Source organism: Bos mutus, chromosome 2, assembly GCF_027580195.1.
Source record: "Bos mutus isolate GX-2022 chromosome 2, NWIPB_WYAK_1.1, whole genome shotgun sequence".
Lineage (NCBI taxonomy): Eukaryota > Metazoa > Chordata > Mammalia > Artiodactyla > Bovidae > Bos > Bos mutus.
The window spans coordinates 50,899,296-50,912,259 of record NC_091618.1 but is presented as its reverse complement, the minus strand read 5'-3'; the positions used below and the strand labels follow the sequence as shown (position 1 = coordinate 50,912,259).

Genomic DNA, 12,964 nt, shown 5'->3' with positions numbered 1-12,964 from the left:
TGTCTATTCTGTTTACTGATGTATATTAAGTAACTGGAACAATATCTGGCACATAGTAGGTGCTCATATTTAGTTGAGTAAGAGATGTCTTCATATATTCTTTTAATTATGATGCTATAGCATTAAGTGAATATCAGTATTATACTGTTAAAATATACAAAGGAGGAAAAAAATTCTCACCAAGGACTGCATAAAACCTTTTTTAAAGAGATCTATGTCTTTTTCAAAATAGAGAAAACCAAGGACAATATTGCTAAGTTCTATTCCACTAACTTAACAAGATCAATTTACTTAAACTCTCAATCTATATAACTATAATTTTGTATTAATTCAATCACAGTGATACGCCTAGTTGACATTCAACTCTGTTTATATCTTACAGGCTGTCACACCAATGCACAAAAAGATGAATTAGCTTTCCTCAGAACACATGATCAATTTCTCACAAAGGTCTTTGAAACATATTAAACAAGATTTTTTCCTGATGAAGACTTTCAGAGCATTTCTAAATTAAGATTTATCTTTTTCCTCAGCTGAATGTTTTCCTATAGGAACTCAAATTCCTTGATAATACATCAAATGGAAAAATCACTAAAAGTTTACTTACATCAAATACTCTATTTTATTTGGCTATTATAAAAATTTATAATAAATATCATTGTAAAAAAATATGCAATTTGTAATAGTTTTAGTCAATTTCATGTTAGAAATATAAGCAGGAATTAGGCACTCTGTAAAATTTGAGACTTAAAAATGAAGTATACACTGCTGTCAGTACATAATTTTCCCTAACAGTTTGCATGGCTATATTTCCTCCAGCAATTATACTTTTACAATGAGAATGTAAGCCTAAACTCCTTTAAAGGGTCAAGCATGGTCAGCATATGGTATCTTGGTAAACACCTTGGCACAAGATCCACTTTAGGAATATTATGTAACAATGACACTGAAATACCACAATTCCCTTCCTGGTACCCAAGCTTACAGGTTAAAACAAAACTTCCTATTATTAAAGAACTTTCATGAGAAATAGTAGGTAAATGATATTTTTCTAAAGGTCCATAATTTGAGGCAAAACTATGACAGGCTAACAAAAGTTAGAAGGGAGACTTTAAGGCCTAAAAACAGAAAGAAAACAATTACAGAAGTGATGGTGGAAATGAAATTCAAAATTAATTCAACACATATTTACTGAAAGAAAGCTGAACACCGAAGAACTGATGCTTTTGAACTGTTGTGTGGGAGAAGACTCTTGAGAGTCCCTTGGACTGCAAGGAGATCCAACCAGTCCATCCTAAAGGAGATCAGTCCTGGGTGTTCACTGGAGGGACTGATGTTGAAGCTGAAACTCCAATACTTTGGCCACCTGATCCAGAGAGCTGACTCATTTGAAAGTACCCTGATGCTGGGAAAGATTGAGGGCCAGAAGAGAAGGGGACAACGGAGGATGAGATGGTTGGATGGCATCACCAACTCAATGGACATGGGTTTGGGTGGACTTCAGGAGTTAGTGATGGACAAGGAGGCTTGGCGTGCTGCAGTTCATGGGGTCGCAAAGAGTTGGACTCGACTGAGCTACTGAACCGAAGTGAACTGATATTTACTGAGCAAACCCTCTCTGGCAGGCCATATTCTAAGTGACAGGCATTTGAGGGGGAATAGGAGAGTCAAAGTCCCTGTCCTTGTGTAGACTTTGGTCCAGTGGGGAAAGCGATGAATAATCAAACACAAAATAATGTGCATGCCCGGTAGTATAGTAGATATAATGTAAAGTCAGGTGGTGGTAACATGACTTAAAGAAATACAGCCAGGGAGCAGGAGGGGAGTGAGGTTGGTGGAAGAATACTATTTTCCATTGGCTGTTGAGGGAAACATTTGAACAGGGCCATGAATGAAGTGAGAATGTTTTCAACTGGGAGATTTGCAACAAAGGAAAATCCAAGCACCCTGACACAGGACAAGCCCTCCACGTTCCCAGGAACAATAAAGCGAAGCAGAGTGAATGATGAAGCAGAGAGTAGGAGAAGATGAACTGGGAGAGGTGGGCAGGGCCAGCTTGTAGACATGGATAGTAATAAACACTAGAGAGTTTACCTTGCACTGGGCATTGTTCTACTGTGTTGCCTTATTAACTCATTGCAACCTCTAACAATCCTTTGAGGTATCATTATGAGATTTTTAATAATAGGGAAACTAAGGCACAAAGAAGTTAAGAAATGCATTACAAATCCCAAAACTAGTATGTGCAGCGCGAACCCAGGCTATCTTGCTCCAGAAGCCACACTTCTCAATGCTATGCCACACCATCTATCTAGACCACAGTGAAGAGTCTGGATTTCACTTGGAGGATAATGGAAAGTCACTGGAGAATTCAAAGCAGGAAAGTGACATGATCTGCATCTAATAAAAAAAAATCCTTTGGCTGCAGTGTACAGAGTACATTGTACAAGGATAGAGAGGATGGTGCACCATGATGTTTTAGGCCCAGGCCCAGCACAAGCCTTGGAGCCATAACCTAAACATGACCTTCCTCCCATCGCCATCTTTCCTGTGCAGACAGAGCCACCGAAGCTATAAATATCCACCCTTAGAGCACAAGGCTCTGAACCAATTCCAGGCTCTTCAATCCAGTGACCCTGGGAGGTGACTCATCTGCCTCTAAACTCTCTCCAAGCCCAACCATCACCCTCACTAAGTTCACCATTCTCCTCCTTCCCCCTTCTTTATTCAAACAACTCCTGAAAATCCAACTATCCCCACATTCAACATTAATCAACAAATACAGAAAGTTCTGATTCTCTATCACTTAGTAATTCAACAAAATCCTTAATGCAGCATATTTAATATGTCACTAGCAGTTAGTCCACAAGGACCCTCTATTCACCAATAGAAGTATGTTTTTTTTTGTTTTTAGGTACATACCATTTATTACAGGTGCAATGAAAGTACTATACTGCGTGATAACCATATTACCAGGCTGTGGCTGCTAGGTGATGCTAAGATCCTAGAACTTCATAAAATAGCAGACCTAAGTTTAAAGTCCATTTTTCCCATTTACTGTATGACCTTGGGCAAGTCTTAAAACTGCAAATACTCCATTTCTTTCTTCCATAAAATGATATTAGCACTCCTAGCTCAGAACTCTATAGGGAGGACATATGTATAGAATGTGAAACTGGTATATACTAGGAGCCACATGTCTAGGTTTCTAAATCTATTTCATCCTTTTTAAAAAGAGCTATGTCTTTAATACTCAGAAAGCACAATTTCCCAACTTTATTTAGTTTTAACTTTTTAAATGTATTTCCTTTAAAGAAACTATTTTATTCTGATTTTTCAAAAATACAATTAAAGCAAAAAAGCATACTTATTTATATGTTTTTGGAAATTCTTCTTTCTTAGACAAAGGATGCCAAATGATCAGGCAGCAACAGTACAGTGATATTAATAGCACATTATGCCACGTACTATGCCATGTAGCACATTCTCCCACATAGAGTATCTGCCTAGTTCTTGGAGAGAGGGTCACTCAAAGCTGAAAGCTCTTTCAATGAGCTTTAAGCCTGGCTTTAAAAAAAGTCAGGTAGGGACTTCCCTGGTGGTCCAGTGGCTAAGACTCTGTACTCTCAGTGCAAGGGGTCCATGTTTGGTCTCTGATCAGGGAACTAGCTCCCACAGGCTACACCTAAAAGACCCAGCACAGCCAATTAAGTATTAAAAAAAGGAAAGAAAGAAAGAAACGGGCAGAGGCACCCTCATCTCCATACACAGTAAATCCAAGACTGAATACAGTTCCAACTTAGGAATCTCTGTCACCCACTGTGTGCCTAAAAAGTCACCAGAAATCGCACTATTTTGACTACATATCCTCCTTTTCTTTCCTCTGATTATTTTTTATGAATACACTAAGCTCTCACTCATAGATAATTCCTTCTAATACTAAAAGAAGTTTAAAAGCAACCTCTAAATCCTTCAGGATGTCTCTTTTACACTGGACATGATAACTGAAGATCCTGGGAAATGTACCGTCATAAAATATAATGTTTAGTACCAAACCATCCTTTGGTCCAGGGTGAATTACTACTTTGATCTTAAGAAGCTCAGTAAAAAGAACTTATAATAAGGACTGGAAAGTGTAATAGATAACTTTATTTAAAGAAGGCTATTGCCCTTACCGAAGTGAACCAGATACTTGTCGGAGTTAATCCAAACGAGTTCTGAAAATATAAATCAGGAACATGTGGGAGCAATCTTTCTGGAACAGTTACTGCTACTGATTCTAAAGAATAATTTTGAGGAAGGGGCTACTCCCTTGGGTCCTGCCCCAAAATGGCTTTATCAGAAGATTGATAACCTTGCCAGAAATTAGATTGCTCGCCTGAATCTTTACTATATCATCAATTTCCTTTTCATTAAACTGAGCATGTTATTCAATAAGGATGCTCCTGGCATTCTAGTGGATAATTCTTCGTAAGTATCTGTCCAGTACATTATACAAACAGTTAAGGATTCCTGGCTCTCAGGCACTAAATGCTAAATATGCTATATGCCAATAAAAAATAACATCCCCAACCCCTTTGAGAACCATTTTTGGTACGTAACCAAAAAAATAAATTTTTTCATTTGAAAAATTAAAATAGAATTGAAATTTTTCCCTGCCTTCATCTCAGTTTCTAAACAATTATAGCAGACTCAGAAGGTCTATAGAAAACTTGGCCAGTTTGCCACAGATGCCACAAGAAAATATCTTTTTAAAACATGGTTTTATTCTTGAGTTACAATTATTTTGTAAGATTGTTATATCATTACTCTCTAGAATGTGAATTCATATGAATGAATACTTTTCCACAAAAATATTACATTACAAATAAATCGGTTTTAACATCTCATTCCCAGAGAGAACAGTTTTTAAATCCATCAAAAACACTGTTATTCCAGAGGCAGATGACCTGTCATGAAATCTATTTTCACTCAGTCTAATGGCATTTTCAAAGCATTCTTGTAGGTAGAACCTGTACTTAACATCACAGTAAAATAATTCATCTAAAACCAGTGAAACTCTAGAAATTCACAGTGAGGGGACTGTATAGATGTTTGTAAAAGTTTCACAAAAGCGTTAATCCCAGCACTGATCTCTTATGTCGAGATGTCAAATGACTAAACGTGATAAATGCACCAGATAATTTGTTAATAATTGTTCCTCACCAAGCTGAGAATGGACAGTATTAAGAATTTTTCAAAGAGAAAGGCAGAGAGAAACGTAAATCCCAAGCAGTTGGACATGGAAATCAGACAGTGGAATTCATTTCACAGAACTTTCTAATACCTTACCTCAAAAAATTCCAAAGAGTTCATCTCTGCTTTCCCCAGGGCAGAATCCATCATTTCAAATCAGATTTAGGAAGCAACAGGAAGAAACACTTCATTTTCCTTAAAACAATGCACCTAGCGTGCCCACTGGCAATTTCATTCATAGGAGTGGCCAGAACCGAAGTCTAAGAGGATCTGGAGTCCTAATGTGGTGGGGAGAAGCTGCAGGTCCACTCCTGAAGCTCTTGCTGCTCCTCTTCCCCCGAAGTTCTAGAAATGAAATACTGAGTGGGACTCAGGCAGGCCACTATGGAGACTTCTGTCCAGCTATGAACTGAGAGCTGCCACTGCCTTTCATCAAGACTTATCACAGTTGAGGCATCCGAAGTGAAAAAACAATCATGAACCAGTGTCCCTGAGGCTGAGGCAGCCGTGGCCACGCCCCTGTCAAGCACAGGATGCAATCGCCCCATCCTCCCCTCACTTCCTTCCTTTGCTTTTCCATGGGAGAATTCCAAAGAACGAGTTCTGTGGGTATACACACACACACACACATACACTCACGCACACAGTGGCCTGATGTCAATAAGCTGTTATCACAGAGAGGGGGGTTTTCTGTTTGACTTACTCAGAAAAGAGTGGCCACTATATGGGGAAGTCTAATTTACTGTTATCATTAATCAGATACAGCCTTCATTTAAGTTACTGAAATAGGCTCACAGCATCCTAGCCAATCCAGAATGGAGTCTGTGGATTTGTGATTTTAAACACACACTAAACAAGCACTAAAACTTTTTCATATATCAAACTGCTTTCACAAAAACCCCTAAATGTGGTTATCAATCCAGAGGTTATTTTCAGACCTTACTTCTAACGCAAAAATAGATACAGTTACCAATTTAGCTGGTGCTGCTATCTTACTCTAGGAAGCAGTTGTGGTGGGAGACTCTCTAGTCAGATGTGTTGTTCTTCAGTGGAGAAATGGGCTTCATAAAACTCTGTGCACACTGGGCTGTTGTCGCAACTTTGAAGTACTGGCTGAATTGGGTGAATGCAATCAAAGGCTACAAGACCATCTCTTTCCAGCAAAACTTCCAGGAAAGCAAGATGAGATGCCTCATTTGTCACATGCTTTGCTGTGAAGTGGGACAGACTAGATTTAAGCTCCATGCTACATTTGGTGGCTGTAATTTCCTTTCCACTGAGACTTAGTTTGCCATGAAGCTTCAGAACTTGGACTGTTTCTGGAATAGAATGAGTGACCACAGCAAGCTTGGTATTCCAGAACCGCCATCACCCTGCCCACCCTCTACTGGACATGCAAACCCAGTCACATCTTAAGGCAAAGCACTGTGGATTTCTGGGTGTGTCCTAGCAAACAACAATAATAGCAAGCAGGTATGGAATGCCTACTCTGTACCAGGAACCATAGTAAATGCTTTAAAAAATAGTCTCTAATGAATGCTCTAAACCATGCTTTAAAACTGAGGTCAGTGGTGTTATTAGGTCTATTTTACAGATGACGAAGGGCCTTCCTGGTGGCTCTGATGGTAAAGAATCTGCCTGCAAAGCAGGAGACCCAGGTTCAATCTCTGGGTCAGGGAAGACCCCTGGAAAAGGGAATGGCTAACCACTTCAGTATTCCTGCCTGGAGAATTCCATGGACAGAGAATACTGACGGGCTACAGTCCATGGGGTTGAAAAGAGCTGGACACAACTGAAGTGACTAACTCTTCACTTTTCACAGATGAGGAAACGGAGACTCACAGAGAGGAAGTGATAATAGCCAGGATTAAAGTCAGATCTGAATAGACCCAAACCCAAGCTCTTTTACAATATACCGCCTCCCTCAAATAACACTGTGAAAATGCCAGTGTCCTCACTGATTAATAGGTGGCCATCAGGACCAAGGCAGCCTCCGTCACCATTAGGAGATTAGAAAAAGTAAGCTAGAAAAGATGAGTATGTTTCCTATTGTTGGCATGAAAGATGGCTACAGCCTATGAATAAGTCTTCTCAACAATGTCAGCACTTTTGTTTTCACCCCAAGTCTGTTTAACCCTTACCTCCGCTCACTCTCAGGTCCCTGGACCCACCTGATGCTCCCATCACTCTGGCCCTCTAAGCCATTATTCCTTGCCTTCCCAATATTGTAACATTTTCCAGATATGCCACTTTAGCTGAACTCTAGGTTCTGGTCCATCCATGTGTCACTGACATTCATGGGTGACAGGCTATTTTCCTATGTAAAGGAAATCTTCTTCCTCACAGCACAAGACTTTGTCATAATGGAATATAGATCTCCTCAAGTTGATCAAGAAAGAAACTTACAGAGTGGAGCCAGGGAGATAAGATGACTGTTACAGCTTAGCCTTAAGGCCATCACATATACCCTTTCATAGCCAGTACCTCTTCACTCACAGTAATCTACTGTAATAAGACGATACAACCAAAGGGAAATAGTGTTAGACCTTGAAAGTTACATATGCCATTCTTTCCTCTAAATCACACCTTTGAAGAAAACACCAAAAAAAAAAAAAAAAAACAACAGCAACAAATAAAATGGTAAAGCACATTAATGTCAATTTTGTATCCATATAATACCTTAGCTTTTTTGCCTGTTATGTTATCATCTGGCACCAGCACTGGGAAACATATGTGAACAAGGCAAACAGCTCCTGCTCTTTCTTGCAGAGCTTCTATTTTAGAAAGAGAGAGAAACATAAAATAACAAACATAAATTCTTTAGTTGTTATTATGATACACGCTACTAAGGCAAAAGAGAAGGTGGTAAGGAAATGGCTGAGCTGGGGACACGACCCAGGTCAGAGAATAAGAGAAAGCTTCTTCAAGGAGTTGGTGTGTGGACTAAATCCTGAAGGATGACTAGGAATGGGGGAGGGGATGGAAGAGAAGAGAGAGCTCTTTCCAGATAGCCAAGAGCTGTGGAGAAGCCGTCAGATGGGAAGCAACATGACCTTTTCTTTTTCTGCAATTTGTTTATTCATTTATTTTCTCCTTTTTTTTCCCCCAAGCTTTAAACTTTTTATTTTGTATTGGGGTATAGCCGGTTAATAACGCTGTGGTAGTTTCAGGTGAGCAGCAAAGGGACTCAGCCATACACATATGCGAGCTTAGTCGCTCAGTTGTGTCCGACTCTTTGGGACCCCATGGACTATAGCCAACCAGGCTCCTCTGTCCATAGGGATTCTGCAGGCAAGAATAGTGGAGTGGGTTGATGTGCCCTCCTCCAGGGGATTTTCCCGACTCAAGGATCGAACCCAGGTCTCCCGCATTGCAGGCAGATTCTTTACCATCTGAGCCACCAGGAAAGCCCCAGCCATTCATATATATGTATCCATTTCCCCCTGCAAACCCTCCTCCCACCAGGCTGGCACATAACATTGAGCAGAGTTCCATGTGCTATACAATAGGTCCTTGTTGGCTATCCATTTTAAATATAGCAGTGTGGACATGAACTTCCCAAAGTCCCTATCCCTCCCCACCCCTACCCTAGCAACCATAAGTTCATTTCGAAGTCCGTGAGTCTCTTTCTGTTTTGTAAGATACTTTTTAGATACCACATATAAGGGATGTCACATGATATTTCTCCTTCTTTGTCTGACTTACCTCACTCAGTATGACAGTCTCTAGGTCCATCCAACAACATGACCTTTTCAAAGACTGAAGGAAGACCAGTGTGACTGGAGCACATAGTGGGGGAAAGATGAGGCCATGGAAAGATAACAGACTGGACATTTTCAGCATCAGTGTATAGGGAGAGAAAAGGAAGCTTAAGAATAAGGGAATGGAAACTGTCCCTTTTGCCTTTCCTAAGCTCTCGTTCTGAAAGGCCAATTGATGATCACAGTTCTCAGCATTCTAAGCAAGGCTGCTGTGGGTGGAACTGTGATTTGTGGCTGCTGAATGAATTAATCACATAAATTAAATAAAGTGATTAAAGACATTACTTAACTAAAGTAGCTTACTTCCCCAAAGTTCACAGAATATAATGGCACTCTACTCCAGTACTTTTGCCTGGAAAATCCCATGGATGGAGGAGCCTGGTAGGCTGCAATCCGTGGGGTCGCTAAGAGTCGGACACAACTTCGCTTTCACTTTTCACTTTCATGCATTGGAGAAGGAAATGGCAACCCACTCCAGTGTTCTTGCCTGGAGAATCCCAGGGACGGGGGGGGGCTTGGTGGCTGCCGTCTATGGGGTCACACAGAGTCGGACACGACTGAAGTGACTTAGCATAGCATAGCATAGCATAGAGAAGAGCAAAACACAATTCTCAGATTATAATACAAATTGGCAATGGAAAAATTCAACAGTGTCTCTGCCAGCTATCTTTATGCTGGCACCAAAGCACAAAACAGAATCCAGGTTAGCACATCAGGAAGCAACAACCCTTTTCCTGAAAAGCCCATTATGATTTTCCTTTGTGTTTATGCCTTTTGCATGCCTGAGTCTGACATCACTCATATGCATTATTGAAGTCTTGCAGCAAGTGTCTGCTATCTGCTACAGTTTGAACTGCCTGCTTTCTCTTCAACATTGTGTTCATAAAGCAGCCAGATGAATGCTCATTTCATCATCACTCTGTTTTCGGATTCCCAAAATCTTCCAATGGAAATACATATTGGCTTGTGTATAAATCAGAAAGCTTTTGAAAATAAATTTTAAAGTGAGACAGCTGCTAAAAGATCAGGGGGAGAACCCTCAAATCTAAACTCAAGGAGACACATGTATATGAAACATGTTTTCATATACATATATATATATATTTAATTTAGCTTAGAAAGTGGTAGCAATCAAATACAATAAAAATAATAATGGCTATCATCTACTATCTATTAAGAAACTTCTATGTGCCAGGCACACACTCCCTCATTTTATCCTCAAAATAATCTTCTGGAATTGTCACTACAATCCCTATTTCACAAATTAAATGGGGGAGTGACAGATTGAACTACTTGCTGTTACTTACATAGCAAGAAACCAGCTGAATTTCAAAGCTAGGGTTTACATGACATCAAAGCTTATCCACACATTCTGCACTGCTATATAATTCCCAGCAATAACTACCTACCACTCACCAGTGCCAAGAACTGTGCTGATATTTCAGAATCATTAACTGATAGAGTTCTCCCAGCAATTCTGAGAGATGTTGCTATCCTTAATACAAGGAAACAGTTTGGAGAGGTGGAGTAATTTGATCAAGGGCACACATGGCAAGGTTGAAAAGCTCAAAGGAAGATTTTCCAATAACCTGCATAATTTCACATCCGCAACATTCCTGGGTTACTCACAGTCCAGTAAAGATAAGTATGGGCCTATTACTTCATTATGGTTTTGCAGTTTTACCTGGGAAATTATCATTACGCTTAGGAAAAGAGTACAGTCCCCAAAGAACTGATTTTCTTATCCTAAATGAATAAGGAAATCTCTTTATCAATGCCCATTCAAGTCAAAATGCCAGGATTCTGATTCTCTGCTTTCATAAACAAGAATAAATGACCCTTACTTTTCTGACAAATACATATACACAGTATAATGTGCCTAAAACTCTGAAAGGCATAAACAAATAAGTGTTTCTTTTAAAAAAAAAAAAAGTCATTTCCACTAATGAACTAAAGATACAGCTATAGTGGAATCTCTTTTATTTGACTGATGTGTATTTTAGAGCTCTAAGAATATACTATTTTTCCATATGGGTTAATTTGGTAATAACACCTAAAAATGTAGTATTTTTCCTTATCAATACATTTTGTATTAAGTTCAGATTAATGTAAAGACAAGTGTTTTTAAAAGAAATATTAACATATTATATACAATTATATACAATACCACAAGCCTCATTCAATTCATAATAACCAGTTAATTACATGCTTACTGGATTCTGTTGCTATGCTAGTTCTTATTCCAAATAAAATTGTATTATTATAAAGCAAGGTGAATTAAAGAATAGATTTTAGGCATGAAAGCTCTGAAAATAAAATGAAAAAGATGCACAATTATTACAATAGAGAAGGATGCAGAATTATTATATTTGTGTGTGTTCTGTGTTTCTGTCTAAAAATGAGAACATAACGCTTCAATAAGGCTTTGTTAATGCTTGCGATTGGAGGAGGGAGTGGCAATCCACTCCGGTATTCTTGCCTGGAGAATCCCATGGACAGAGAAGCCTGGTGGGCTACAGTCCATGGGGTCACACAGGGTTGGACACGACTAAGCAACTAACACACACACACACACACACGCACACACACACGCTTGAGATAGCAATCAATACGATAACATCCTGGAGATTCTCTGCTGCAAGCACCTATAGAGAGACTCCAATATATTCACATTAGTGGACATTTCAGAATTGGCATTTTAATATACCACCACAGTGTATGATAATGTAGACTCTAACACAGAGATTTCTAAAAACCCTGACAGAGTACAACTCAAATTCCATTGTGTACTAGAATCACCTGGTGAGGCTCATGTTTAAACTTTAGACTAAATTTCACAGAGCAAATCAGAGAAATTCTGATTCAGTGGACATAAGGATCTTAGGAGTCCTCGTTGTTACACAATTACCCGAGCTAACTCTGGTACCAGTGGTCCTTAAACCACACTGACCTATAATCTCAAGATCTAATAGACCGAATATGTGTATACGTATGTGAGGTATACATGTATGTAAATGTCACATTTGATTTTGTGAATTTGTTTTAGTAGAAAACTCAAAAAGAAACATGCTTCTTTGTACCTTTGCAGTGTTCCCTACCCTAACAATCTTCATGTTAATTATTTCCAATCCATCTTAAGAGGAAAACTATATAATAAGAAGACAAACAAGTACAGGGAAAATGAAGAGATAGGAAAGGACACTAACATGAGAAAAAAAAGTGTCTGTCTGTATTCAAATCTAGAACAGTGTTCCTCAAAATATGGGCCATGGGTCAGCACTGGGTCATAAGCTGGCTGTTAATGACCTGAGAAAAGTACAGAAATCACACATGAGCCTTCACAAGCTTTTACAGAAAGTTGTCAAGAGTAATTTTAAGTCTGTTCAATACAATAATAAAAATGTGGGCTTATATTTTGTGGATCTTATTTTTTACTCCATTTCATTCTTCTAGTAGCTTATTTTTATTCTAATTTACAAATGATCAGTGTCTGTGATAGATCTGACTAACCACAGGTAATCTGAGAAACTCTGGTAAACTCTAGATGGAAGAATCGGTCATGTTTGGGAGCCTCCTACCCCAGGGTTTGATAAAAAAGTGGCTTTCTATAACACAATTTCCAAAGGTTAGGGGCCAGAAACAATTTATTGACTGAATGTCTGAACTAACATCTTTAACTTTTCATAATAACTCACTCTGAGTCTGTCAGCAATGCACCAATCTATCTGTTACATTGAACTGACCGTCTTTTCTTTTAGCTCGTACCACCTCTTAGAATGATATTTTAGTAAAATTTCCTAGAAGTTTACTTTCAGGAACAAAAAGCAGTCCTTGTTTCACTCACGGTAAATGTGTATCTTTCAACTTGCAAAGAAACCCTTGAATTTTAATATTTGATAATTCAGTGATGAACTTTTATCACCACATCTACTGTATAGATATTATATCTGTGAATCTTTGTTGACATG

General features: G+C 38.9%; 1 protein-coding gene across 2 annotated transcripts in view; it reads right to left on the bottom strand.

Annotated features, from left to right (window-relative positions):
• HECW2 (HECT, C2 and WW domain containing E3 ubiquitin protein ligase 2) overlaps window positions 1-12,964 on the bottom strand; it is a 432,558-nt gene that overhangs the window by 177,677 nt on the left and 241,917 nt on the right. The window contains exon 1 of one of the 2 annotated variants that reach the window (XM_070388865.1): window positions 5,332-5,707. The exons of the other annotated variant lie outside the window; for it this stretch is intronic. The gene's annotated coding sequence lies outside the window, so the exon portion shown is untranslated. Of the gene's footprint in view, window positions 1-5,331; window positions 5,708-12,964 lie in introns of those variants that run through there. 2 annotated transcript variants of the gene reach the window in all.